General features: G+C 42.3%; 1 protein-coding gene and 1 pseudogene across 6 annotated transcripts in view; both read right to left on the bottom strand.

Annotated features, from left to right (window-relative positions):
- The window catches only part of naaladl2 (N-acetylated alpha-linked acidic dipeptidase like 2), a 955,971-nt gene that overhangs the window by 609,068 nt on the left and 330,024 nt on the right, over nucleotides 1–16,879 (bottom strand). The gene's annotated exons all lie outside the window — the stretch shown is intronic.
- LOC144694194 (dolichyl-diphosphooligosaccharide--protein glycosyltransferase subunit DAD1 pseudogene) lies at nucleotides 9,357–9,683 on the bottom strand (annotated as a pseudogene).

The raw sequence follows: 16,879 nt of genomic DNA, 5'->3' as shown, positions 1-16,879 counted from the left end.
GGCCTGCATCTGCCTCTGCCTGGCCTCCTGTAGTTGTGTTCCCTCCTGTTATTGCTGCTGGTTCCTGTGCAGCACTGAACTCCTCCAGTGCTCGAGGATGAAGGAGTACAGGGTGAAATGTGCAACACCTTCTCCCTTCCTTTCAATGCAGCCTCTGAAGTGCCTTTCACTTAGGGTCTCAGATATGCAATGCCTCTTTAATGGCAGGCCCCTCAGTCACTTTAATTTTTGGAACCAAAATCAATTCCTACCTCAGACTCTGCCCCTCAGAGTGTCAGATTTTCAAGTTTGAACACAGGAAAAACTCTCCAAAGACAATGCAGTACCCTGTGTCTCACTATCCTGCAAGTCAAAAGAGCTCTCACAGTGAGCCGGGTAAGCCACATTTAGGTTGCCAGCATTCAATGGGCAGGTTATTCAAGGCACGGGAGACTCGTGTCGGTTTCATTTAATTGGGGAAGCTGCATTAATACCCAGTGAATTACATCTGAATTGCATGCAAGTGCTCGATTTTAAATATGAATGAGGTTCCCGCTGCTAATGGGCGAGTTTCCCCACTTGATTACCCTCCCGCTGCCGACATAATTGGGAGCCGTTTTCACATGTGCCAGGGTTCTGACACATGGCCTTCTGAGCGATTCTCCGACATGCCCACCATTTTGCCCACTCCAGTGGGCTGCACAAAATCCAGCCATATTATCTAAACTGTTTTAGTTGGCGTTTTTAAACTTTTGGTGACATTGGATTGAGATTTTGTTCCTATCCAGTGCATTTTAGTCCAAAATACTAAAATAAACCACAAAACCTATGCATCCATTTTAATCTACGTCATGCTTTAACACAAAGCACTACTGATCAGCAAATAGCAGGAGATGTAATTGCATTCCTAACATATTCTTTTGAATTGCAATTACATTGGGGAAATGGCCTAATAGTCATAAAATGGCCACGTCCACATAGAAGGGCAAAAAGGCTCTCATGTAGACAAACAAGGTTCTTTGAATGACTTGGATGCGGAGATATAAAAGATATCTTACAAATGATATCACCATATAATATAAATGTATATAAAATACACAGCTCTACCAACAACCCAGTGGAGACTACGTTTTGGTTAACTACTGTCATTAAGAAATTAGTCTTTCAGTCACAGAATTAAGTGTCACCTAAATGTTATTCCTGATCTGATCACTGTACGAGCTCCACTGCCAACAACGGAAGACATCTGCTGTAAACGGAAGCACAGTTACAACTAATGACAGATTTGATTTTCATAATTAAAACTGAATTGCTAATATTACATTAAAAACTTCATGTGAGAAATTTTAATGAAACACATCTTTGCTGTATTCAGGTGGCAAGCCCTTATTTTCAGTGTTATTCCTGTTGATCATGGCTTCCTCCAAACCCCTTAGCGAGATTTTCTTTCCTCTGGGAGGCACATCTATCATTAATTCTGTATGTAGCAATGGAACAGCACAATGTGTATTTTGTTCAAAGATGCATTAGAGTAAGAATATGGTACTTCTTCATGAGCAGTACATTAGAACATTTCCAATCTTCTAAATTAGATAAAAATTTTGATTGCTCTTATTCTTCTTTGCACTGTGAAAGATTTTTCATGGGCTATATTTTACACACCTCACCATGGTTTATGAAAGTGGGGAGGGCACGTAAAATCCAGTGGATGGTCTTCCTACCAACTACCCACCTGCACCCAACCTTCCTGAAATTTTACAGGGGGTGGGGGAGGTGTCGGGCACCCTGCCCACCTTTGGACCTATTGAGACCCTTAAGTAACCAATTAATGGCCCCATCCTGCCCTTGCCAGTATGCCTGTGGTGAGGTGAGTCTCATACTGTGCAGGAAGTTCGGTACCTTTAGCTGTGCGGGCTGGTATTGGGCAAGGGGGGGAGTGGGGGGGCCCATTTGTGGAACCCCTAGGGCCATCTGAGGCATCCCTCCAAGGTCACACCCTCCTCCTTTAACCCTCACCCCTGGCCTCTTGAACCCAGCCCGTCAGCCCCCTCACCCCTTCACTAAGAGCCCTGAGCTTGGACTTATCTGGGCTCCTCAGTGTAATGGGGCTGCCTGTAGTCTCCAATGTGGCCACCATTCCTGGCTGGCGCTGCTACTACGGAGCAGCTGGACATCCGACTGACTGGCAGCTCTATAAGCGGGACTTCCTCCTGAGATAGGGGCAAAAGTCTTGCTTTAAAGCAATTAATACTTCCAGCATTAAATTGGTACAGAGCTGCCATCAGGATCATGTGCAGGCTGCCCCTACCTTTTTAGCTAGGTTTGGTGGAGTGAGGCAGGCAGGGACCATGGCGCCCCTAAAATCCAGCCCCATGTCTCTTATTTTGACAATAAGAATACATTTTTAAATACAATCAGTACATCCATATCATGGTCCAGAGTTGCTCATTTTGGTCTTAATCTTAACATTAAGCAACACTGCTTATAGATAAACTGAAACAGTGGTAGCTACCTCTGGTGCCAGTTTGTCATATTAACTATTGTTGTGGTCCTTCCAGGAGGACCGATTCAGTGTATTTATGCCTAGTTGTGTGCAGTTTTGCTTTAACACCTACATTCTCAAGTTGCTGGGTGGAGATGGGTAAATACTACTTTAGACTAACATAAGCATTAAGGAAAGATGACTTTCAATCCACTGGACTGAATTTGAACCCAACTCCGTACCAGTCTGAAACATCTGGTTATTTCATATTTGATGCCTCAAAGTTAATGCAATATTTATGGTTTTTCAGAAGTTCTTTCAAATAAACGTTGTTAAATATAAAATAGACGCTGAGTAACAATTTTGTACAGTGATTTGAGACGGATACATTGAAGGCTCTATATAGCTTGGATGGGTTAGCGATCACCAAGTCGTAAAAACTATTGATTATGTGAACCAGATGCAATTTGGAAAAAAAAAAGATGGGGTTCATCAGCTTTAAGTACAAAATAAAAAAGGGAAAAATGAAGGCATGTCATATTAGCCAGGATACTGAGGCAAAGTGGAAATGAGAATAAAATATCAAAACTGTCTGTTTTGTTGCTGCTGCCAAGACTTATTCAAACAAGGGTTCAGTTTTCCAATGCCCCTTGTATAAAGCAGAAATCTTTCTTCCTATTTCAAGAGGCAAGTGCATTGGTACAGCATTCCCTAGAATTCAAGTCAACCATGCAACCAAAGGACTTGGCTGTAGTATCATTTGATTTACTCATATAAAAGAACTTGCTAAGAATTGGTTGCACCCCTAAGCAATTATAATTTCCAAAGGAATGCATTTTGGTAAAACTTGGCTTATTTTTAAAAAAATGACAACTTGCCTTCTACACAAACACATGACTAAACTACTTTTATGCATTATTACTGATCACAATGGACAACCTACACTGAAAAAAATCATTTGCCAATTTCACCCTTTCACCCTCCTAGTCCAGCAGGACTAGGAGCTCCACAGAAGCATTTTGAGTGTTGGTTTGTAAAATAATTGTACTTGCATTACTAACTGTCAGCAACTAGTTCTTTATTCCTGACCTGTAATCCATTGCCATGTTCAAACAGATACAGCCTATGCTCAACATTTTGCCCTACCCTGTAGCCTAAGCCATTGTGAAATTAAGGATGGAATCTTCTTCTCACGTTGTGCGCAACATTTCTACAGAGGCAATGGTCCTGATCAATCACACGACGGGAATGGGCAGGAAATTGCCAGACCCACTGTTAATTCACAGGGTTGAAGGTCTGGGCACCCAGACAGGCATCCACTCCTTGCCATCAGGCAGCATCAGTCTGGCTGCTTGTGAGGAATTTGTAGTTCCAAATCTGCTGGCACCTACACAGTGACATTTCATGAGGAGATTAAGAGATCTTGCAAAAGGCCTCATTCTGCCTGCAATCTGGATGCAATGAGGGTGCCTCAGGCCTGCTTAGTACATCACGCCATTGCCCTTGTCCTGCCTTCGATGACCCTCAACCCACCTCCATTACCAACTATCATTCACCCTAGAGCTTGCCCCAGTCACCATGGACCAGCCCCCCAGCACATTGGAGCTGCTCCTCCTATGCTTGACCTGCTGACTGTCATCCTCAATCCTCCCTCTATCATCCTTGACCTGTCTTTTGTTACCCTGGACTCTCAGAACCTCAACATTGACCTTCCCTCTGTAGTCCAGCTTCCTCCCCGTCCTCCACAAGCTTTTGGAGGGCTGCGACCTCTGTTCCTCAATCAGCCATGACCCGTCCCCCTTTCCAAGGCCACCACCTAACTTCAATATATCAATGTCTCCTTTCCCTGGTTCAATAAAATTCCTTATATGAGAAAAGCAGCTCCTAGTCTGTCCAAATCCATTTGCCTGCTGCAAGCCACCTTTAACCAGTTGTAAACCAGAATGCACGTGTTTCTAATTTGCTGCATACTTAATTCCAAAAGTTCAATTTAATCTGGCGAAATTGTATTTTAATGACATGCTAATGTATCAAAAATTAGATTCCCACCGCTTGCCATCAGGAAGCATGATCCGCCCTCATTCGCCAGCACATTAATAACCAATTTTCATCCCATCATTGGGAAGCTTACATTTTGCTTTCCGCTCGGTTAAGTACCCCTGCTCACCGCATCTCTCACTCCTGGGAGCTTGATAAGATTTTTTCCTAAATGTTTCACTTACAAAGCAATTAATTTCCTCCTACTTCTATGCAAAAATGACCATTTACTCTACAATTTCCACAAAGCTAGTTCAAAGATTCTAACAGTTCAAAGTTATAGAGAGGCTGAAGAAGAGATACACAAAGACGCTGCAAGTAACATGAGGCTTTAATCATGAGGAATTGCTACAAAAGCTGGGGCTCTTCTATTAGAACCAAGAAAATTAAGAGTAGATTTAAAAACGATATTCAAAATTATGGTAAGTTTTAATAAGTTCAATCAGGAAAACTATTCTATTGGTTTGTGAGTTGGTAATTAGGGGACATAAATTTAAGATAATCAGAAAAGAAACAAAAAACTATTCCTTTTATATGCAATGGTTTGTTGTTTGCAACTTCTAAAAGGGAAGTGGATAAATATTTGAAATATATAAATATACTATATAAAATATACTATTTATATACCTTGCTATAAAAGGCCCCATCATTTGCAATTTTTACTCCAGGGAGGCAGCGGCGGAATCAGGTTGGCATTGCTGCCTCTGGAGGCAGTTCTACCCTGGAAGCACAAGTGTGTAAAGATGGGCTAGTTAGAAGGCCAATCTTGGTCCCGAGACTTCAGTTTTATAGAAGGTTGTTAGGCCATCTAGGCCTCACCCCTCTCCTTTATTAATTACTTACATTAAGAGCAAAGGTAAATTATGAAAGAAAACTAGCAAAAAATGTAAAAACTGATAGCAAAAGCTTCTACAAGTATATAAAAGGAAAGAGAGTAGCTAAAGTGAATGTTGGTCCCTTGAAGGATGAGACTGGGGAGTTAATAGTGGGGAACGCAGAAATGGCAGTGACGCTTAATCAATATTTTGCCTCAGTTTTCACAGTGGAGGACACTAGTACCACCCCAATAGTAACAGGTAATGCAGAGGGTATAGAGAAGGAGGAACTTAGAACAATCGCCATCACTAGAGAAAAAGTACTGAACGAACTATTGGGATTAAAGGGTGACAAGTCCCCAGGACCTGATGGCCTACATCCCAGGCTCTTAAAGGAAGAGGCAGCGGAGATAGTGGATGCATTGGCTATAATATTCCAATATTCCCTGGATTCTGGAAAGGTTCCAGTTAGTTTAACGTCTGTCATTGGGAAATTGTTGGAATCCATTATCGAGGAAGTAGTAATGGGGCATTTGGAAAGTCAAAATGCAATCCATCAGAGTCAGCATGGTTTTATGAAGAGTAAATCGTGTTTGACTAATTTGCTAGTTCTTTGAAGATGTGACAAGCCAAGTGGATAATGGGGATCCTGTAGATGTGGTATATCTGGACTTCCAGAAGGCCTTTGATAAGGTGCCACACAAAAGATTAATATGCACAAAAGATTAATACACAAGATAAGGTCACACGGAGTTAGGGGTAATATATTAATAAGGAAGGAAAACGGAATTTTGGCATTTATTGCTAAAGGAAGAGAGTATAAAAATAGGGAAGTGTTGTTGTAACTGTACAAGGCATTGGTGAGACCGCACCTGGAGTACTGTGCACAGTTTTAGTCCCTTTACTTGAGGAAGGATGTAGTTGCACTGGAGGCAGTTCAGAGGTGGTTCACTAGATTGATTCCAGAGATGTGGGGCTTGTCTTATGAGGAGAGATTGAGCAGTTTAAGCCTATACTCGCTAGAGTTTAGAAGGATGAGAGGACATCTAATTGTGGTATATAAGATGCTAAAGGGGATGGACAAAGTAGATGTGGAGCAGATGTTTCCCCTTCTGGGGCATTCTAGAACAAGAGGCCATAGTTTTAGGCTAACGGGTGGTAGATTTAAATCAGAGATGAGGAGGAATTACTTTTCTCAAAGGGTCATGAACCTGTGGAATTCACTACCTCAGAGTGCAGTGGATGCTGGGACGCTGAATAAATTTAAGGAGGAGATAGATTTTTAATTAATAATGGGTTGAAAGGTTATGGGGAGAGGGCGGGAAATTAGAGTTGAGGCCGAAATGAGATCAGCCATGATCGTAATGAATGGCGGGGCAGGCTCGAGGGGCTGAATTGCCTACTCCTGCTCCTAGTTCTTATGTTCACCCATCCCCCATGCCACCTCATACTCCACATGCCACCTCATGCCCCCTCTTCCCTCCATGCTACCTCATACCACCGCAATGCCACATCATTAACCCTCCACCCCAACACTACCTTAATAGCCACTCACCCAGTATCCACTATGGGCAGACCTCAGGAGCCATATGGAAATGAAAAAAATCTTCTAACACTGTAACAGAGCTCTCAGGCAGACACCCTTGATCCTGAAAAAAAATCTTTCATTCATGAAACCCATTCAAAGGTTTCAGATCCCTCAAGTGGACAATCTGTAATAAAAACAAAAAAAAACTTCTATTCAGTACCACACGGAAAGACAGCTAATCCTTTAATAGCCTTTTAAAACTGTCCATCAAACTGAACTCATCCCCATTGCTGAGATAAGCACTTTTGGAGCTTTTGAAACTCAACCAAACATTCACAACGGGTTCAGCTATAACAACAGCCCATGGGAAATGTCAATAATGAAGTCCATTGAAACAACAGGAACAAATAATAATTTTTTTTAATAGGCTACACTAGATGGCCTATCAAGCAATGTACTCCAGCCTTTGTCATTTTTTTATTGTGAAAGCTGAAACCTCTTTTTTTTTCCACAGGGATGGAGGTTGAAATAACAATATCTTGACACTTTAAACACTCTTGTAGGGCAGACAAGTTCTGTTCATGTCCTCTATCAATTCATGAGTCTCAGTGCAGGTTAAGATCCTTGGAACAGCGAAAATGGGGTTTGTTTGAACTCAGCACTAATTTCAAATGGCCCTGCGGAGTTCAGGTTTCCTGCCTGTGTGACTCATACCCTGATCCCTTTCCCCTACCGGCAAAAATGGGATCTGCCAGAAATGGGGGCAGGGCTTCTACATCTGAGTCTCGCCCAACATTTTTAAAGGCCTCCCAAGATGGTCTTACCCTGTGAAAATCCAGCCTAAGGTCTCAAAAAGTGAAAAAAAGATGACTGACTAGTTGATCTGCATTGGGTGTTATTGACTAAGGAAAGAACATTGGCCAAAACACCAGAGAACTCTATGCTCTTCCCCCAAAAAAGTGTCCTGTGAATATAGATTTTCAGTCAAGTCTGGCAGGGGTTTTGATCATATAGAGCATCACAGCGAGACCCAAACATAGAATTATAGCAAGTTATGACACAGGAGGATGCAATTCAGTCTATCATGTCTGTCCTGGCCAAGAAAAAGCTACTAAGCCCAATCCTGCTTTACAGCTTTTGGTCACTTCAAGTGCATATCCAGGTACCCTTTAAATGCAATCAGGGTTTCTGCCTCTACCAGTCATTCAGGCAGAGTGTTCCATATTCCCTATCACCACTGGTGAAAAAATTCTCAACTCCCCTTTAATTCTTCTATCAATTACTTAAAATCCTTTGTTATTGACCTCTCTGATAATGGAAATAGGTTCTTCCTCTTCACTCTGTCTATGTCTCTCATAATTTTACACATGTCAATTAAATCACCCCTCAGTCTCACTCTGTTCCAAAGAAAATAACCCCCAAACTACCCAGCTTTTTGTTCACAGCTAAAATTCTCCTGTCCTGGCCATATCCTTGTAAGATTTTTCTGAACCCTCTCTAGTGTAATCACACCCTTCCTGTAATGTGGTGACCAGAACTGTAGGCAGTACACTAGGCTGTGGCTTAACCAGGGTTCTATACAGTTCTAGTATAACCTCCCTGCTGTTATATTCTATGCCCCAGCCAGTAAAGGAAAGTATCCCATATGCCATCTTGACCACCTTCTCTACTTGTCCACCTACTTTCAGGAATCTGTGGACATGCATTCCAAGGACCCTCTGTTCCTCCACATTTCTCAATACTCTGCAATCTATTGTATTCCCAGTCATGCTTGTCCTCTTGAAACGCATTACCTCACACTTGACGTTTCGAGTCCTCATGACCCTTCAACAGAACTGTTCTGTTGAAGGGTCATGAGGACTCGAAACGTCAACTTTGCTCTTCTCCGCCGATGCTGCCAGACCTGCTGAGTTTTTCCAGGTATTTCTGTTTTCTGTTTTTTTTTTGGATTTCCAGCGTCTGCAGTTTTTTGTTTTTATCTATGTTTTTACCTCACACTTCCTTAGATTGAACTCCATTTGTCACTTTTCTACTCACTTGATCAATCCATTGATACCTTCCTGCAGTTGACAGCTTTCTTCCTCATTAACAAACAAGGAGCCAATTGTTATATTATCTGCAAACCTCTTAATCATGCCCCCAACATTTAAGTCTAATTCATTGATATATACCAAAAAAAGCAAGGGACCCAGTACAGAGCCCTGCAGAACCCCATTTGAAACAAGCTTCTAGTCATAAAAACGCACATTGATCATAACCCTTTGCTTCCTGCCACTGAGCATATTTTGGATCCAATTTGCCACTTTTCCTTGGATGTCGTGAGCTTTTACTTTTATGACCCTACTTCCATGCTGGACCTTGTCGTAAACCTTGCTAAAATACACATAGACTTCTTCAAAAGTTTTTTATATATGTATATACGGAACGAAACAAAATGTGTCAACAAAGTTCAAACAGATCCATTGCAGCGGCAATACTAATTCCAGTCCCTCTCATTACTTCTGCTGCATGACAATCAACCTGTGAAGCTGATCACCACTAGATGAAGAGTGGTGCTATCAAAGTGGAAGTCTGAAAATGCTCGCTCAGGTGCCAATGAAATCTCCTTTGTTCTGAGGGTTGATCTGTATCTGTGAGCAAACTGCCAGCACGAAGGCCCCCCACACAGGCGATGAATCCAGACAGGAAGGAGTTGAAGGGGAAAGTACTGACCAGCATGCCCTAAAGGAACTGAGCTACTCCACTCAGCGCCACGTACTGTAGGTATGCATCCAGCTGCTTCAGCCGGAGCGAAGTATTCCTGAGAGAAGTGGCTGAGCACTGACAACACCAGCCCACGCATCATTACAGGGAGGCTGAGTGCTAACTTCATCCATTCTCCCTAAATTTGAGGAGGCAACAATCAAGTTAGTCAAACACGATCGGCCATTAACAAATCCATGCTGACTGCAGAGATAAAAGCAAAGAACTGCGGATGCTGGAAATCCAAAACAAAAACAGAAACAGAAATACCTGGAAAAACTCAGCAGGTCTGGCAGCATCGGCGGAGAAGAGCACAGTTGACGTTTCGAGTCCTCATGACCCTTCAACAGAACTAAGTAAAAATAGGAAAGGGGTGAAATATAAGCTGGTTTAAGGGGGGGGTTGTTGGGACAAGAAGCCAGTAGTAGGTGGAGATAACCAAAAGATGTCACAGACAAAAGGACAAAGTGGTGTTGAAGGTGGTGATATTATCTAAAGGAACGTGCTAATTAAGGGTAGACAGCAGGACAAACAAGGTACAGATAGAAACAAAATAAAAACAGAATTACCTGGAAAAACTCAGCAAGTCTGGCAGCATCGGCGGAGAAGAAATCAGTCAACGTTTCGAGCCCTCATGGCTCTTCGGCAGAACTGAAGCATAGTTTCAACAAGGGAGAAATATAAATTGGTTTAAGGTGGGTGGGGGGGAAGAGACACATTGAGGGTGTGGTGTGAGCAGATAATCAAAAGATGTCAGAGACAAAAGGGTCAAAGAGGTGTTGAAGGTGGTGGTCTTTGTCTGAGAAAAGTGCTAATTAAGAATGGAAAACAGGATATTCAAAGTACAGCTCTAGTGGGGGTGGGGTGGAAAGACTAAAGGTTTTAGTTTTAGATTTAAAAATAATGGAACTAGGTGGGGAAAGAAGAATCTATATAAATTATTTAAAAAAAAAGGCGGGTGGGGGGGGAAAAGAAACGGGGTGGGGATGGGGGGAGGGGGAGTTTAAGATCTAAAGTTGTTGAATTCAATATTCAGCCCGGAAGGCTGTAAAGTGCCTAGTCGGAAGATGAGGTGCTGTTCCTCCAGTTTGCGTTGGGCTTCACTGGAACAATGCAGCAAGCCAAGGACAGACATGTGGGCAAGAGAACAGGGTGGAGTGTTAAAATGGCAAGCGACAGGGAGGTTTGGGTCTTTCTTGCGGACAGACCGCAGGTGTTCCGCAAAACGGTCGCCCAGTTTGCGTTTGGTCTCTCCAATGTAGAGGAGACCGCATTGGGAGCAACGAATGCAGTAGACTAAGTTAGGGTAGACAGATAGCTCTGCCCTTAATTAAGCTGCTCCTTTTTAAATGATGAATCCTTAGTCCCCACTTGGCATCAGTAAACATGCCATTGCAACTGGAGTAACTGAGCAGCAATCAGCAGTGAAAATCATGGGCAATATTCTCTTCTTTAATCCAAAGGTGCTGCGACCAATTATTGTGCTCGATTACCACTTGTAACCATATCACCAATTTAATGCAGCCCTGGGAACCTGTTTGCCTCCTGATCTGTATGGCTTAGGTCCTCTCTGGATTGAGTCACTGAAACATTAGGGAAGCTGTCAGAAACATCTACAAACAATGAAGATCAAGATGAAGAAGAAAAAGAACATACTAGAAAAACAATAACTACTTGTATTTATGTGGCTTTAACACAGAAAGACTCCTTCAGAGTTGTCAGAAATAAATGAACACTGAAACAAATAAGCAGAGATTGAGAGGGATGGAGGTTAGTTTTAAGCAGGGTTTTACAGGAAGTGAAAGATAGGTAGAGATAGGGTTGGAGTTTAGGCAGTGAATCCCACAACACAGGATCTAGGAGCCAGTTGTAGAGTATAGAGAAGAGACATTGCTGGACGCAGTGGAACAGAAGAAGTTTCAGGCATATTTGTGGGACTAAAACATTAGTGAGAGCATGGATGAATTTAAACGCAAGGAGCACAATTTTTCTCTCAGCGTGTGGGCGCATGCCCAACCCGAATGAGCATAAAGTGACGTGCAATGATGTCAGGCGACTGTTCCAACGCCATCACACACTCACGCGATATTTTGGTCAGTGGGTGCGCGTGGAAGTTGGCAGTGTGCCCGCTGACAATTAAGCGCTCTATTAAGGCCCTGAATTAATTAATTGAGTAGAATTTTTCACTGCCCGTCCAATTATTTGATTGGTGGACGGGCGAAAATGCCAAGCGGCCTTTGCATTTTTGGCGAAACCTCATCCACGGGCGGGATGAGGTTTCGACCAGTGATTTAAGAAAAAACTTTTACACTCCTATTTAACATGTTCCTGCTCATGTGACAGAGGGAATATGTTTTCATGATTTTAAATATCTTTATTTTTATGGTTAAAAATCTTCAGTTCCCTGTACCTCAGGGAGCTTTTACTGTGCGCACCCACACACATGTACGAGTTTCAGCGCTTGCTCTCTTCCCACCCCGACCACGCTGAGCACAGCAGCGCGCGTTTCACACTGGTTGGCCGTTAATTGGCCAGCCAGCGTGAAATCACAGTCGGGGCCCGATCACAGGCGGCAGTCGGCTTTGCAACTACTCCCAGGCCCGTCTGCCATGCCTGCCCAACGAGGGGAAAATTCTGCCTGAGGATGCATGTATTTAAATTTGAGGCACTAGGGAACCTGAAACCAATGTAGGTCAGTGAGAACAGGGATGATGGGTGAGCAGAAATTTGGTGTGGATTAAGATATGAACAACAGAGTTCTGGATAAGCTGTCATTTACAGGGGGTGGAGAATGGAAGGCTAGCCAGGAGATCATTGGGATAGTGAGCCATGAGATGTCAAAAGCATAGATGAAGGTGTCAGAGGCAGATAAGCTGAAGTAGGGGAAAAGCAATCAGTTTTAGAGGTGAAAACCAGTAGTCTTTGTGATAGAGGCAATGGAGTCAGAAGTTCTGCTCAGTTTGAATTCGATGTTGAGATTGCAAAAGTATAGTTCAGCTTGAAACAAAGTGGCAGAGAGGATGGAATCAATGGTGAGAGTATAGAGTTGGCAGTAAGGGCATTGGTGATGACTTTAATCTTTCCAATGTTTCAGTGGAGATGGGCTGGCTACACTAAGATAAGTAAGAGTGGAATTAAGTAAGGACTGGACAACAAGAAATTCTTGTTGCAGATGGTATGGTGACAACATCAAAGGTTCCAGGTAACTCATGGTGAATAAGGTGGGATCATGCATCATAATCACAGCTAATGCCATTTGTGTATTTTGGTTAGGACCATTTTGGTGTTGTGATAGGTGCACAAGTCTGACTGGAGGATTCAAGCAGTGAGTTGCAGGAATGATGGCCATAGGTGGGAAGCATAAAAATGCATTCAAGGCCTTGAGAGGATGGAGAGGTTGGAAATGGGCAATAGGATCCAGGTTGTTTGGAAAGGGTTAGGCTTGAAAGAAATGGGAACAGTATCTGAGACAAAAGAACTAGAGTGTTGGCTAGCATGGAGGCAGAAAAGGAAGTTGTGTAGTCAGCAATTTAATGAGGATGGGGTCAAGGAAGCAGGAGGCAAGTCTTACAGGCTAAAAGAACTCAGCGAGTATATGATGGAAATGGGAGAGAAAAAAAGTTCCACTTCAAGAGTGTCATAAGAATCATCTGAGTTTTCGTGAACAATTTTACTAGTGGAGAATACATTGTTCTGAGGCATTTAAAAACTACTAAGATCGGATACAATCATTAAGAATAACTACTGTAATTAAATGAAATTCTAGTCTAACATCAAATTGCAGTGAAAGATTTCAAAAGGCTAACAAAAAACTCCTTGTGTGGAGTTCGTTCTCTGCAATACGATTATGTCATCAAAGCAAACTTTCATTTTCAGCAACTAAATCCATCTTGTATTGTAGCTCTCCACATCGATCAAATGACACACCTAAGTATACACAGCAAATGTCAAATTTCATCCAGATTTCAATCTTTTCTCCTCTCAGCAGAATCACTCAATCTAAAAATGCCCCCAGCTTGCACACAATAATCTGGGGTTTCATTACTCTGTGAAGGGAGACATCGGACATACTCGGAATGAGTACATCAGTAGTTATCTGTCAATCAGCAGATTTGACAGTGGGTAACCAGCCTATTGCAAAAGTCACAATGCCACAAATATGAGTAATTGCCATTTAATTGTGATCAGATACTAATATATTCTACACATCTGTCAACAGATTTCCCATACCCTTATTGTTCATCATGATGCCAATTTGAGGTCAGCACAAAACCCCTTCTGCCAAATTGAATTAAAAATCTGTGTGTAGCAACAGCTGTTTCAGCACATTAGTTAAGTTGATCTTATTTGCACGTTTGCTGTAATGATTAATAATATGTTTTTTTAATCATCAAATAGTGAACGAAAGATCCAGGAAAAGAAATTCTACTTGACAGCACAACCTGCCAGCTGTTGATTTCTCGTCAGTAACTCCATATCAACATAGTTATTAATAAAATGGTGTGTCTTATTTTTAAGAAGCATATATATACATCACAATTACTTGGAGTTCTCTCATTCTAGGTCTCAGAAAAACACTTTCCTCAAGCCTAAGTTCTACATCCATTCTGTACTTCTCGGTTTGCTGTTAAGGAGGAGTATAATATGCTATTTAAAAAAAAACAATTTTGGGCCCAATTCATTGCAAAGAGTATTTTTTCTTATGAGACAATAAAGGAAAATAGTAATTATAACAAAAGTATCCTATCACTATTGACATCAATTGAACACTTATAATATTTAAACAGCTAAATGCAATGATTGAATTAACCTATTGCAGCCCTTGACATACAGGGCATTGTAATTTTTCTGAAAACTTGGTACAAAGTATATATTTGCATTCAGCCTAAAGGGTTAGCTGCCACAATAGGTTAGATTTGGAAGATTTGGGCAAATTATTTGCTTTGGGCAATAAAAGCACACTATAACAGAGTGGCAAACTTTAAATTCACTGCAATTCCACAGGATTTCCAAGGTCTGGCTAATTATCTGCACAGAGCAAAGTCCCGTGCTTGACTGAATCTGCCTGTGGGTGTGTGGGTGGTGGGAAGCATGGAAAATGGTGCAAAGCTGTAGCTGTTACTTAAAAGAGCCACATGAATCGTTGCTGGAGAGAGCAGAAGAAATTACCTCAAAAGGAGCATTTTAATACCTAAAAAAGAAAATTAAAAGTGTTATTTGGATTTCAAACAGATATGTCATCAATTGCTCCAAAGTTACCTCATAGTCAGTCTCCCTCATCCCACTGCAGCACTTCACAAAGTCACTATCCCCCATGATTCGGTCACAGAAGTACTCACTGTACCCCATTCAATTCCTTACTCTTGCAGAAACACATGCCTCTCTTCCAACTTAACTCTTCATTTTTACCCTTCACTGTCACTCAATCGCACCTTAATTGCCATGTAATTACTTCATCTCATTACCAGCAATTTTACCATTATTGACTTCTATTTGCCCCATTTCATTGCCAACATTTAGCACCCTCTTTTCTCTGTTCAGATCCAAGCCAGACTGCAAATAAATTGAAGGGGTTCCCTTATCCTCCAAGTGAAGCTCCTAGTGGTAATAACAAGGATTATGGCTTCTGTAGACAACATGTAAAAAGTATTGTTTTGGAAAGAATTGCTGCCTGCAGTGTACAGAGTATGCAACCCCTCTTGTTGGAACAGTGCTTAGAGGAGCAAGGGACCAGATATAGCAGTTAATAGCAATCAGCCTCAGGTAGAAGTGAGACTGGGCGAGGGTTGTTCTGCTTTATCTGCAAATGCTTACATATTGAGAAGGTCCCAAAATGCTGGGCCACCCAGCCCCTTCCTGCAAATCTGCCATATGAAAATTTCTTAATGTCCAAATGCAGCAAGAGCTGGACAATAACCAGGCTTGGGCTGACAAGCAGCAAGTAACATTTGCGCCAGGCATGTGCCAGGCAATGACCATCTCCAACAAGAGAGAATCCAACCATTGCCCCTTGACGTTCAATAACATCACCATCACTGAATCCCCCACTATCAACATCCTGGGGGTTACCATTGACCAGAAACTGAACTGGACCAGTTATAAAAATAAGAGCAGGTCAGAGGCTAGGAATCCAGCAACAAGGAACTCACCTCCTGACTCCCCAAAGCCTGTCCACCATCTACAAGGCACAAGTCAGGAGTGTGATGGAATACTCCCCACTTGCCTGGATGAGTACAGCTCCAACAACGCTCAAGAAACTTGACACTTTCCAGGACAAAGCAGCCTGCTTGATTGGCAACACATCCACAAACATTCACTCCCTCCACCACCAATGCACAGTAGCAGCAGTGTGTACCATCTACAAGTTTCACTGCAGGAATTCACCAAGGCTCCTTAGACAGCCCCTTCCAAACCCACGACCACTACCATCTAGAAGCACATGGGCAGCAGACACATGGGAACACTACCACCTGGAAGTTCGCCTCCAAGTCACTCGCCATCCTGACTTGGAAATATATCGCTGTTCCTTCATTGTCACTGGGTCAAAATCCTGGAACTCCCTTCCTAACAGCACTGTGGGTGTACCTATACCACATGGACTGCAGCGGTTTAAGAAGGCAGCTCACCACGAACTTCTCAAGGGCAACTAGGGATGGGCAATAAATGCTGGCCCAACTAGTGAAGCCCACATCCCGTGAATGAATAAGAAAAATATATTTATGATTGCGTATTTTCTAGGTTATTTTCCAATTCATCATACAGAGTGTCTGTCACATCTGTCCTTGTACCACAGCAGGAAATGTGACAAGAGAAGTTAGTCTGCAGACGGTACAGACAGCTGTTGGTGCCAAAGCAGTAGATGTCTAAAAAGACAGACCTTCAAGAAGGAAGATCTCATTTTATTTTGCATGCATTTTATTAAAGTACCTTCTTCAAAAGAAAACGATTAAAGGAAAAAAAAGTTTCACTTAGTTAATTTGTTAATATTAGAATTGGTAATATATTAATTAAGTATTTAAAGATAATTGGAAAATCAAATACTTTATTGCATAAAGCTCATTACAGTGTACCAGTTGCAAAGTCATAGGGGGTTCAAGAGTTAGGGGAACAGAGGGGCATTTCTGCAGCCCCAAACGTGACTGAAGGTTGGTTTGTTGCTTTACCTTTTGCTTGGGTCAAGGTTGTCACTGAGCGGCTACAGAACATTCTGATGCAGGAGGGGCGGGGTGGTGGGTGGTGGTGGTGAGGGTGAACAGCCAGATGTCATGGTCCAATTTGGTACCAAAGACATAGGTA

Source organism: Cetorhinus maximus, chromosome 19, assembly GCF_964194155.1.
Source record: "Cetorhinus maximus chromosome 19, sCetMax3.hap1.1, whole genome shotgun sequence".
In the NCBI taxonomy this organism is placed as follows: domain Eukaryota; kingdom Metazoa; phylum Chordata; class Chondrichthyes; order Lamniformes; family Cetorhinidae; genus Cetorhinus; species Cetorhinus maximus.
Note: the sequence above shows the minus strand (reverse complement) of the source record. Positions and strands in the feature narration are given on the sequence as shown.